We start from the raw sequence: 14,127 nt of genomic DNA, 5'->3' as shown, positions 1-14,127 counted from the left end.
TGACACCGGGTCAAAGTCTTACATTTGGGAAATAATGAGTGTTGATGTGTTCCAGCGGACTCTCTGTGGACAAACAGGGTTGAGGGTGAGAGTTCCAATCGCTGAGCACGGCTGGGAAAATCACAGATAACTCTCCACACGACTCTGCAGACGAGCGCAGCAGCGGCCGGTTCCCCCCAGTGGCCTGGACGTTTTCCATTGCTCTGTTACTGTCAGTGATCCCCCTGCCCTCTGCTCCAGCCTTTCCCCTCAACTCCAGCTATTTTTAAGTTTGTTTTAATTTGAAAAGCTTAACGTCGACTCCAAAGTTGACTATTTTCCATCTGCAGCTGCTCTCATCACAGTCATTTCCGATCTGCATTTTTTCCTGATTTAAAACATCCTCCATTTTATATTTTTAGTTCTGATTTTCTGAAACGTTTGACACAACCAAACATTTACACTTCTTAAAATGGAATATGAGCCTCTCGGTCAAATACTTATAGATACAAAAACAGCTTTTTTAAGACTCAGATAACACGAAATACGGGCTGTGGATGACGCCGTAATGACTAATGAATCTGAGTGTCAATATTATTACTTTTGTTTAATTTTTGCATGTATATTTTTCATTATAGACCGAGCTCAGTGCAGATAATATAAGCAAAGGCTGCATTTCCTGACCCATGTTCTTCCTGTTATGGGAATATTGCTTTGTTTATGTCCTCTGAGTCTTCCGTGTGACTAAAATTGATGTCCTGCTGCAATCACTAAAGCGGTTTGGCGATTTGTCTTCTTAACTGCGGCCATTTGCATATCTGTAATCGCTCAACAAACCAGCATTTTCTGTCGTCTTTCAGAAGCACTTTGTGAGTAGACGGTCCGTTCGATATGTCAAAAATGCACAAACTGACTTTTCTAGCGCGTCACCCGCTTGTCTCACTGGAAATATTATTGCTTTGTCTGGAATATTCCACAGTATGGATTTAATCTTATCTATCTCCATGGGGACCAGCACCAATCTGTACATTTTTTTTTTGTTTTCTTTTAGGTATTTTTCAAAAAACACAAACACATATCAAAATAAAACATGTGAAATAGACACGTTTAAAGCCGTACTGTTGAATATTCACACAAATCTTGCAAAAAATGATGCAGAAATATCAGTTTTATTGCCTGATTTGTTGCTATGGCGACGGCGTATTCAAATCTAACTGCAGTCGCGTCGTTGTCGTGCGCTCTGCAGATGTTAAAATGAGGTTAAACACTTTTTAAATTGTTTTGTGTGTTTTAAATCCCTGGTTTATTGACATCAAACCGTCTAATTCCCGTAAGATGTGGAAATACATTATGTTTTATATTTGTTCTGATCTAGTTTTTTGTGAGATTAGACTCATATAGGTACGTCTCATTTACATTTTGATTGCAGCGTGATTGACTGGAAGTAAACAATTTTATTATGTCTGATTAGAATAGGGATTATACGACAAATCACACACATTTATCTGAAGAAACAGCCCACAACGTGAACACACTTTAACTGGGACTGGGACATTTCTTGACAAACTGCCCAGCTGCAATAAATACCATCTGAGAATAGGTGCACCGTACCTTTAGTCGTCCAGTAAATCATGTTTGACCACTATAAATGAGAGCTGTTACGGGCAGTGGAGCCGGGTCAGAGGCGGAGGGGGTTTTCCATTCTCCGGACAAATGAACACGGTGACGGGACGGGGGCCGCTGCAGCTCGGGCCGCCGGGACAGTCCATTACATCATTTAAGTGATGAGGCCCAGCTGTCAGGTGTTACAGTGGAGAGGAGTGGAGGCATGTGGGACTTTCGGAGCACAGTGACACTGCTGATGTTTACAGGAGCACCCAAAACTGGAGCATTATCTGGTGTCTGGAGTCTATCAGATTATGGTAAAAGTTAAATGTGATACGAGAAGAAAATAGATGAGAATATGTTTAAAGTCTGTTGTTTTAATAATAATAATAGTAATGCATTTTATTTATAAGCGCCTTTCAAAACACCCAAGGACACTGAACAAGATAAAAATGAGATAAAAACATACAAATACAACATGACAAAAAAGTGATTGATAAAAGATGTGTGATTGGACAGTCTGAACAGGTGAGTTTTGAGTCTGGATTTGAAGAGTGAAGAGAGTCTAAGGTGCGGAGATCAGGAGGGAGAGAGTTCCAGAGCTGGGGAGGGGCAGAGCGGCTCAAAGCCCCGTTCCCCATGGTCACGAGTCGGGCAGAGGGTACAGTGAGCTGGAGAGAGGAGGAGGAAGGAGCAGCGATGTGGAGGAGGTCAGATACGTGTGAAGGGGCGAGGTTGTGTGTTGCTTTGAAGGTGGTAATTAGTATTTTGAAGTTAATTCTGTGTTTTATGGGGAGCCGGTGGAGTTGTTGTAGGACGGGGGTGATGTGGTGGACAGTGGGGGTCCGTGTTATGACCCGGAGCTGCAGAGTCTGGAGAGATTTATTGGGGAGACCAAAGAGAAAAGAGTGCACAGTAATCAATGTGAGAAAGTACAAGGCTGTGGACCAGAATGGCATTGGTTTTATAAATACAACAGATTAGCCGACCTTTGTGACCAGATATCAGATTTTTACTGACCCTGACCATGTTAATGAGGGTCAGGCTGTTTGTCTCCATGGAGATCTTGCTGCGGTACTTGAAATCTCTCACAGTATAGCATTAAACTTCTATCTCCATGGAAACAAGCAAGTGACGCCAGCGAGACAAATTAGTCATCAGATATAAGAAGAGACGCAGGCCTGTCAGGATAAATACTAATATAGACTTGTCTTTCAATATAATAGTTGTTGGGGGTATTATTTATCGTGGAGACTATAAGCAAACGAAGCAGCTCTGGGCCCCAAAGCCACCAGGGGGCCCCCCAAGAGCCCACACGTTTATAGTGAAAATAATATAATGTGTAAAGTTATACAGCAGCAGCCTGAATATCCCTCTATAAAGATTACATTTGTTTTATTTTACATATAGTAGCAAAATATCTGCTGCCTGCATTTGTTTTATTTGTGTTTACTCCCCCGAGGTGCACTGAGGCCCCTGAGGTACTTCTGAAGGGCAGTTTTACAAGTTAGATTAAAATATTTCAGTGTTTTAGTCATATAAATGGAAGCACAATAGGTCACAGTGATGAGAGCAGGGTCAGAATGTCGTCAAATGTGAGTCCAGATACATCCACAGCCCAGGGGCCCAGAGACACATTCTGCTCAGGGCCCTCTGAAACCTCGGGCCGGCCCTGTTTGAGTATTTTTTTTGTACTGCGATGAATTTTGAGCTGTTGAAGGTTGAATTATGAACTTCTATGACTCATTATAGACATAAACTAAGTACATAAGTGTTGCATTTTGTTATTTATTCATTGCAGTTTGTGTTTTTAACAATATTTTACATTAAGAACGAATTCTTCCTACTTGGGGGTTAATTCTGCTTTACGCTTTGGTCTCAATATTATCGTTTATCGTCTCTATTTACTTAAATTTACAGAAATATATCACACTTTAAACAGTTTTATCATGACAGTAATGTTTTATTATGTCAGTAATGCATTTCAAGATAAGTAAAAGTTACGAACAAAGGTTTACTGCCATATTGTGTATCATTTCAAAGCAACAACACGTTACATAATGCACCTTTCAATTACTGTACAATTGAAAAAAATATATAGTGACATAATGGCTCTTATCTAAAAGAAAATGTCAGTATTTTGAGGCTGTGCCGTTTATGTAACTGTCGCCTGTAAATATGTTTGCTCCAGTTCAGAAACTTGAAAAGCCTCCGTTTATTTGTATTACGGGTAAAATTGTCGACCTGACACTAAAATAGACGGTGATTTTGGTAAGAGCTACACTGCACTTCATCCTTGAAAAACAGCCCCTCACCCTCTGTTTTCTCTATTGTATTAGATTATCCAACAATTTCAACGTCCACAAATGGAAAACAGTTTAAGAGCTTGTCATATGAAATGGACATTTGACAGACTGTGTGCGTCACTCCTACTATTTATGGTATTTCAGCCTCTATAATCACTCGTACTTTTGAGGCAGGAAGCTGTGATTGAACAATTTGATTCAAGGAGGAGAAGAAAACAAACAGACTCTGAGCCAGACGCAGCAGTGTCCATTAAAATGCATCTGATAGAAGCACATATATATATATATATATATATATATATATATATATATATATATATATATATATACACACGGGTTTAAGTAACTTCACATTGGAACTTGTTGTGAAACTTTGTGCAGCTGGTTTAGCGTATGCAGATGCTAAATCAACTTATAAATGATTTTCACCGTGTTTTAATTGATTTCTGTTTTCATTAAAGCCACTCGAAGTTGAATTTAAAGATGCAAAATGAAAACATATCTCTACCTTGGACTGTTCGTGGACTCGGCTGCACTTTTATGATAAAGTCGACTTGTTTTATTCAGTCATTTTAGTTCAATTTTGTGATGTAAAATGTCTAAAATATAAATAATCATCCACACGTGTCATTGATACTGAAGCAGACACAACATCATTTACTTTAAGGATACTTTTGGATGCGTGACGATAGTTTTTTTTATTACTATTATTGTTAACATTTATGTGTCACAGTCCAGTTATTCTACGTGTCAGAGAGAAGACGTTAGTTCATAACAGTTAGTCATTCATTTGTATAATATTTGAAGATTTGCAGTTGCGTTAGTAGCTGTGATGTTAAATAACAGCTGTCAGACCGCTGTATTTAGTTCCTATTTGCAGATCTGGCCCTAAAATGAAAAATGACATTATTATAATAGACTTTGATGCAAAAGTTCTGCACAGAGGAGGCCATAAGAGGGCGCTCTCACAGGAGTAACGTCAGGCTTTAGAACAAAGGCTGCTGCAGACACGAGAGGTAAAAGTACGACTCGACACTGACCGATTTGATTAAGGCTGTGGCAGAACGAAGGCTGTGTGTTTTTAAAGCTATAAATAAATGTATGAACTTATGTGTCGCGACAGTAAAAACGGTTCAGGTGATACTGAACGAACCAAAATTGTCATGATTCCTATCGGTCCTGCTTTTTTCTGCACTTTCTCCCCTCTCTTCTGTGTCTGAGCCTGGACCTGGGTGGACATCTTGGCTCCTCCCACACACACCTGGAGCTCATCTACAATCAGCTGCACCTGGGGAGGATAAGAGGAGCCAGGATCGGACACTCAGCGCCAGATCATCTGCGTGTCTCTGTGGTACTCCCTGCTTGGCTCAGTTCACGTTTTTGTGCGTTTTGACTTTGCTAAATCGGACACTTTTGCTCTTCACCAGATCCCGCTCCCTGGACCCACTCAGCTCTCCCGCCTCTGACCCTGCTCTTCTCTACCAGCACAGTCCCGTCTCAGGCTCTTCTACTCTCGCTCTACCCCTGGATCACGACAAACACCCCACTCTCCGCTCACCGATTGATCTGCCGTCATTTTTACTCTTTGCACTTTGTAAATAATCATTGTTAAATCTGTTTTTTTGGTCCCTCCTGTCAGACATTACGACAAAAATGCAATGTGTAACCTGCATCTTCCACGTTTAGCGCCCTCTATGGAGACAATCAGGCGATGCCAGAAGGTCAAGTTATAGGTCAGATCTGTGGAGAGGTGAGGTCATTGAAAAATATATAACGTAAACGCTGTGTGACATTTTAGATGAAGTAAAGACATCTCCATGGAGACAAGCACATGGCAGATCCCCACACAGCAAAGAAGAATAGAAAATGATGAATGATGAGGATGAAATTTAACATTAATCTTATGAGATATGTTTTATTTTTGCAGTTCACTTTAGAATTAATTAAATTTTCACTTTACAGGCAGCAGCCCCTTGTTACTATAGCAACACCTGTGGCTTTTGTAGAGACGTCTCTGCATCACTGTCATGATTTTTGGGAAAATGAATAAACCAGATTTCTTTGTCACACCCTTCCCGTGTCTTTGTTCCATCTAACATTTGCACTCATCTTTTGAAGACATGCAGAGACAGAACAGACTGTAATTCGCCTTGAAACAATTACATAAAATGTTCCACTCAGACGGTCTCATCCCACTCACAATCGGCCAATCGCTGGCACATCTCCATCTTAGCCCGGCCATTTGCATGATAGTCCACACGGATCAATGCGCTGCTCAATGGGTGATTAAAAATAGCTAGAGCAGCCACCTATGCACTCTGCAATAACAACTCTACTTTTAATGGAAAGAGCAATAGGCCCTTGTGCATTAAGACACGGCCGCCCACGTGTACTCAGAGCTAAGTGCAACAAAGGAGCGGTCTTGAGAAGAGCCTACACGGCCAGACACAAACCAAATGTCCACCTACATGTTTTTATTCTCCCGGTGCAGAGAAAAGAGACCTGAACCATTACTCGTGACCTGCGGTTTGCGTGGGCTCTGTACTGTCCTTGTGTGGGCATGTTTTGAAAGACAGACCAAAATCTTCAGATCAGGAAACGGGAGGAAAGGGGCAAGCGGAGGTTTAGGCTCCAAATGAGTCATAAGAGTGAATAAAGACGCAGCAACATTTGTGGATTTTAATGTTTATAATGATCATCAGTGTGGGGAAAACTGTCTTTAATATTGTCTATAATAAACATTTAACAGAACTTTAAAATAGATGTACAGTAGTAGTAGTAGTAGTAGTAGTATGACATCACATTCTTGACTCTAAAAGCCAATAAAGCAGGAAAAACAGACGTGTCCTATTTAAGTTTATGTCTGTTCCCAAAAGAGCGTTGTGTGCTGGTCACGTGTGGATGATGCAACGTAGAGTAATGATGTTTAACTACTGTAGTACTTTGTAACATACATTATACAGTACATTTTTTTTGTACTATTGTAGGTTAAAGATGCATTATTTTACTTTTCTGGTGCATTGTCTGCTTGTCTTTTTCCTGTAAATCACTTTCAATCACTAAAAATTGCGCTGTACAAATAAACTCGTCTAGCGTTGCCTTCCTGTGTATGATTTTGCTCTGGCTGGAATATTCCACACTATGACATTAAATATATCCATGTATAAGCAGCAGCATCTCTCCACAGATGTGACATGTGACTTGTGGCCCGTCGATGTCTTCAGAGGTGTGAAACGCATTTTCACCGAGGGCCACATCAACAAAATGGCTGCTCTCAAAGGACCAGATGTAAAATAAATCTAAATAAAACTACTTTTTTAACTTGTAACTTAACTGTTTCTGTGTTTATTAGTTATTCACGTTACACATATTGCTGTAAAGATGTAAAAATATATCTGTAACTGTGTATCACCTGATAAACTGACATTTTAAGACCATCAGACCTTTAATTTATCTTGTCGAGGGCCACATAAAATGATGTAGAGGGCCACATTTGGTCCGCGGGCCTTGAGTTTGACATATGACAAAGCAATAACACCGTCAAGGAGTGCAAGAAAAGTTACACAGTGCACTTTAAGTAGGCCTATAATGTCACTACGGCACTGACTGATCCGTTAATTGTATTGTTTTGACTGATGGTAATGTGTGATGTGTTTGCACAATAAACTACAAGTGTATGTTTTCTGACACTTGGAGGGTTGGTGTTTTTATGAGAATAGAGTAAAAGTAAAGACAATGTAATTTCACAGCCCAACAAAGGCCACGTACGGTTTAAAACAGACTATATGCAGTTTATCTACATGAAAATAAAGTAGTTGTGACCTATATTTTTCCTAACCATAGCTGTGGTTGAACATAAACATAAGCATGACCTGTTTATTTGAATTTCTAAACAAAAGTTCATCTCTGGGTAATAACAGAAACGGGGTCAGACGGCAGCGCACGCATAACGTCAAGGTCAGAGAAGCTGCAGCACAAAGGTCAGAGAAGCTGCAGCACGAAGCCCCGCCCGATTTGAATCACACGAAACCCGGCTGTAATGGTCCTTTTCTATTTGCACAGCACTTTATTCAACAATAGTTCTCCTCATGTGAATGTAATAAAACACAACGTCTTTTCACAATAGCGCCCGTGCTTATCTGTCACCATGAGAGCTCTATAAACACTAAGTGGATGGAAAGAATCTGAGGGCGAGAGGCGGCGGGCCGTTCACTCCGCAGCTGTTGTGGCTGAACTGTTTTAGTTAAGGATGTGGTCAGGGCTGGACGGAGGAGTACAGTGGACAAAAATACTGTAGGATAGTGGGAAAATAATGATTAATTTTTATTTATAATGCACTCTTCGTTCCATAGAGTCTCAGAGTGCTGCAATGAAACAACAACTTTAAACCAACACTAGTAACAATGAGGTTTTCTAAACAAAAAGGTCTTTAGTTAGTTAATTAGTTAAAAAGTCCAGGCTCTGTGTGGCTCTCAGATGGACAAAGAGGCAGTTTCAGACTCGTGGTGCAGCTCAACAGAAGCTCCGTCCTCCATCATACGGAGCCTCAGACCTGAAGGAGCCACCTGAAGATCTGAGGGTGCAGTTTGAAGATTGCAAAGTGATGCATTTATGGATCAGCAGAAGGTTTTTGTGTTCAATCCGGGATAAAACGGGGAGCCAGTGCGGTGATTTAAAGATAGATATGTTCACATTTTCTTTCATTCGGATTCTGGTGTAAATGTATTGTAGTTTTCGAATGTCTTTTGCAGGAATCCCAACAAAAAGCCCTTCACAATAATCCAAACACTGCACAGAGATGGTTTAAGAACATGTGTGATCGACGTGCTTAACTGTACAGGACTTACCCACGCACGTTAAAACTAGAATTAAACCGTTAACTTTCACATCAGAGGACAAACTCTTAGCTGAAGTTGGCCCAGGGCTGTTGTAATTAGAGAAATGTGCAGAAAAAACAAAGCTATACTTAAAAAAATATATATATCTAAAGACCACAGATCTAAAATAATTTAATTTAAAGAGCATTTCCTTCGTTCTTTTTCATCTCTGCACAGATTCACTCCCTGCCTGAACAGAAAAACCACCTTCTGATTTGACTCTGGTGCTTTCCAGGTTTAGGCCAAAGACTGTGCACACATGTGACCTATCGAACAGTGACTGGAAAGCTGTGCAAGTGCCGCTGTCAACACCAGGACATAAATAAAGCTAAAGATAGTGTTAATGTGGCTTGGGACCAGCGATCAAACCGGCCAATGCTTTTAATAGCAACGCTGTGATTTATAAAAGGCTAACATGAGGCTATTTTTGTCTGCAGGGGGCTTGAGGGGGGATAGAGATCTTGGAAACTTGTGACGCTTAGTAGCATGACTGACCTCTGTGACTGAAACGTGTGAGCAGCGGCCGGTTCTGGGAGCTCTATTACAGATAGGAGCTGTGCGGCGGGAATCAAACCAACCCTGAAGGTCCCTTGATGATTTTTGGAGACAATCCAGAGAAATGAAAGGAGGGATAATCGCGCAGGTCTATCCCAGTCAGACGCATTAAGATATCAGGTTCCTCTGTAATGGCCCCGTCTGGAGCTTTGGATTGTCTGTGTTTTGAATTACAGTAATAAAAAAAAGTTTGTTTTTATACAATGTTCCTCTGGCAAAGTTCAGTCATTGTGTTGGGAAAAGTTTAGTTTAGTTTGGAACCAACTATGTAGCTTCATATAACGTAACAACTTCAAAATATGCTCAAAAATATAACAATAATTTATCTTATCACGACAAATCCAGGTGCTATTGTAGAATCTTATCACTGTCTCTCTTTTCATGTCATAATTTATCTGTTTTACACCTTTTTTGCTCAAATATTTCTGTAATTTTGAGGTGATAACATTTGAAATACTAAATTTGCAGAAAACGATACAACGTAAAGCGTGAACGAGTTATTTCACAACTCATTTCAGCTTCGATGTTGTTATTTTTAGTCTTGACCGGTCCGTGAGCAAGGACACAAAAATAAAGACGACGCCGTGTCATCTGGAGATGGTTTATGCGGGTGTCAAATGGATCGCCCCGTAAATCAGCTCATGGCAGGTGTAGAGTAAGCCGCCACGCCGAGCAAAGTCAATATGTAGTCAACTTTGAAAAATAGTGTTTGAGTAATTTACTTAAGATGAACGATGAGCCCGGAGTAAGCGAGTGTTTATCAAATGAATGGCTCTGTGTCGACTGCTTCATGTCTTCGCCTGTGTGTCATCTGAAACAGCACTTTATGTAATAGATGATCCTGAGGCAGCATTATGTAGGGCTTTGGCAGGATACATTTCCCTGACAAGGATTTTAAACAGACTTGTATGTAATAAATAGACGGTGAGTGGGCTTGATCTAACACTGATTGTGCGTTGCCATGGACACGCACAAACAACACCAAAGCCGGGGTGAAAGGTCAAACAGTGTTGTAACGTTACCCTCCGGGGGCATCATGTGGCGTCTGCTGCCCACAGACGGACCTCAGAGGTGGTAAACGGCTCGTACGATGTAAGATTTGTGCAGTGTGTCGAGCTCAAATGATGTTCAGTTTCGATTATGTCAAAATGTGCACGTCCAGACCAGACTGCACGCTTTCCGATAGAGAAAAAAGGCGTGTAGTCTGTGCTCCAGCGTCGAGACAGAGACGGAGAGACTCACCAATCAGGAAACTGCGTGTCAGGTTTGTGTAAAATCATCTGTAAATCCTGTTCAGCTTATTCCAGAGGTTATAGGCGCCGCTATTGTCGTTTGGGCTGTTTTATTTTGAAAGAGGCAGCTGATCCTGACAGTAAATGTGTTTTATAAGGACAACAATGATCTAAAAGCCTCCCAGAGAACCAGAGCTGTGTGGACTTGTCACGTTTTAGATCAATCAACCAACTTTATATCACATTTTAGCAGCAAAACTTTTCTCAGATTCACACCACCACAAAGAAAGTACAGTTTAGTTTTACATTTACGACACATTTCAGGTTAAAAGTTTTCATAATAAGAATACTATTACTGTTTGACAACCACCTGACTTTATTTTTACTGATCAGTAAAGTTCTACACTGAAAAAAAAAGGCCTGAAAGGGGTTTCTCAAAGTGCAAACCCAGATTTTACGACGATACTGTGACTTATTTATAATTCTCTGTTCAACATGTTTAAGTCTTACAAATGTCGCTCGATCGTGGCCGATGTTAAACCCTCATCACACTGAGAAAACACGACTTTATCATTTGTGGTGAAGTTCTTCCCTCGGGAATCCCCCTCCCCCAAATGTTTCAGAGGGAAAGTTCAAATGTTTAGAGCTCACAGGACAAATCGTGTGCAGAGAGAGTCCAGGACGACTGTGAGATCTGCTGTGGAGACTTTACACTCGGTCTTATACAGTGTAATCATCATCAAAACATGTTTGTGTTTCCTTTATTTCAAGTCAGGGTTAAAGGAAGAGCTGTGAAACAACGTGTCAGCCTGACTGCCATCTACAAGAGTGTGAGAACTGGACTAACATTTGAAATTGTTGCTTCCACAGATTCTGCAGCATTATCTGGAGCTGCTGATGCATTCACACAGTTTATATGTGAGGTTAGTGGTTTTGTACAGTATTTTAAGTGTATCAGTTAAATGAGTTTCCTTTATGCATTTTCTGTATTTCTAAGTGTGATTCTGTCCTGGTCCATTATTGTATTTCATAAATAAAATGTTATTGAACATGAACAACACAAATATAATCCTGTGGTGATGCTGTGTTATTCCTGTGTCGACAGAGACACATTGACCAGAGCTTCTTCTCTGGACTAAATCCTCTCTGTGCAGCTCCAAACAGGCTGTTTGTTTCTGTGCTTCTCTCTCTGTGTTTGATTCATTTAACACACAATGTGGAAACTAATGAGTGTTTTTGTGTGTACGTATTTTACTTGAAATCCTTTTAAGGACATTTGATGAAACATGTAGAGGTAATTGTGTAGACAGAATTAAACACCAATAAAAATAAGGTTAATTTAAAGGGTAATAAAAGATATATAAGGTAAATATACACCTTCAGTTTGATTTGGTCAGATTTCATCAACATGAAAAAGTTCTGTTTGTGTTGTGAAAAGAATATGATTAAAGGTTTTGTACTAAAGCCTAAACATTATCACACAAACAGCTTTCCACATTAAGTTTGTGCAAATCCAGCACTTTCTTCTTTAAGTACATCTTATCTGCTCTAAGTACATTTTAGAGTTATTATTCATTTAGTTGGACACATCTTTAAATCGATTACATTTTTGTTCAACAGGACACACACACACACACACACACACTTTACTGAATAAAATCAGATGAACGGGCTGATCTAGTGTCTGAGGTTTGTTAGTTGTTCAGTCGAGTTTATTACAGCGATGTGCAGCAGAGGAGCATAAGGTCAAAAACATAATCTCAAGGCCAGTGAAGTGACCATTTCCTGAGTAGCCATTAAATCAGAGGTTATTGTATGTGCAAGGGTGACAGGTCAGTATAGAATTACAGACCACGACCTCTGTTCCCTTCACAACGATCCATTTCTGTAATTATCATACCAGACCACCAACAGCCGACCCCGGAAATCATCTCATCTCATTCACTTGTGAGATTTATAAACCGTTTGGTGAATCAAGGCCACGCTCTGACAACATCACTGTCATTAAGTTCACGTATGAAAACCATAAAAGGTGTGGGCACTTCATTATGTGTTTCACTTCAACCTTGAGCCCTGGGACGGCCAAAGCTCGTGGGATAACAGGTGGTACGTGTCAGTCACATGATTCTGCCAAACACAGATGGGTAATGTGCTGCTTACTTATGGATTTAGCACGTTTCCTAATTAGGTTCGTTTTTAATTGAGACTTTAATCACAATTTATAACATGGTTTCAGTCTCTTAAACATCTATATGTCCTCAAATATTATTTCAAAACTGGCTGAAATGCGTTGTGTTTCTGTCTTTATCGTGTTAAACGCTCTTGTAACATTGGCTTTTGTACGTTTTGTGGGAATAGAAAACACTGAATCTGCGCAGAAATACCTGTGTCTGGGTCAAAACATGCACCATCGGTTAAATCCTCCAGCTAAGACGCTCCCGACGAAGGCTTCCTATAGATCTGATGATGATGAGATTATAACATGCACAAGTCTTCAAAAGTTTGCTCACTTGACAAAGAAATGGCGAATATTAAAGTGAGTTTGCACCGATTAGTGTCACGCGGGTGAACACTGGAGAAAACACAGCCAAACTCCTTACATCAGGTTTATTGTAAATACAGAGTCTGCGTGTCTTCCAGATCAACAAACGAAATGACAATCCTGCAAGTCAAACTGAACACAGGGAGAACATAAAGGCCACACCCCTGATTAGCAACGAACTTCAGGTGCGGAGAGAAACAGGGAGGCAGCAAACGAAGGACTGGAGCTGTGGAAACGACGCTGGACTGGAGATAAGCAAAACAGGCAGAAAACAAGCAGAACCGTGACAATTAGTGATGAAAGAAAGAGGATTTGTACATCTGAAACTGAGTGATCGTGTGTGAATACGTTGGTTTGGTTGTGTATGCGTGTGTGTGTGTGGAAATGTTGTATTTAAGGAGTGAAATGTGTTGTATTTGACGTATGTACCATATGTTTTCAGGTCTTTCATCCATCTACACCAAACTGTTCTTCTTATTTAACATCAGCCTGACCCGGGACGACACGAGGAAATTAGTATTTTTGCTATAACCTGACACCAAACATCGCTCCTGTGTTTTTTTTTTTTTTTGTTGAAGGTCAGTGTAATGTTGTGCGCTGTCCCTGTCCAATTAAAACCACACACATCCCATGATCTGGAGATGGGACCTGCTCTCAAACGTCATCGCTGTTTTCAACACTTTAGGAAATCCGCCAGTTCTTGTGGATTTTATGGACATACATCGTTATTTGTTGAATCTTTTGTGACGGGAGTACACAGAGCGATTGACAGGTGTGTTTGGGGTTCACCGATTTGGCAGAACCTTCTACACAGAACATAGAAATGCCACACTAACATTAAACTTTCATATTGTCCTACGGGCCACAAAACAACCTCTCGTGAGCCGCAATTGGCCCCTGGACCGCGAGTTTGACACCCCTGCTTTAGATTTTCCTACGTCGACCTTAAAACTGTACGTCAGCTTTGTAATCGAGTAGTTTGTCATCAAAACTAAATGTATTTGTAATTATCTGATTGTCCATTACTCTTT

Source organism: Periophthalmus magnuspinnatus, chromosome 3 (genome assembly GCF_009829125.3).
Source record: "Periophthalmus magnuspinnatus isolate fPerMag1 chromosome 3, fPerMag1.2.pri, whole genome shotgun sequence".
NCBI lineage: Eukaryota > Metazoa > Chordata > Actinopteri > Gobiiformes > Gobiidae > Periophthalmus > Periophthalmus magnuspinnatus.
The sequence above is the reverse complement of the archived record's forward strand: the minus strand, read 5'-3'. Positions refer to the sequence as shown.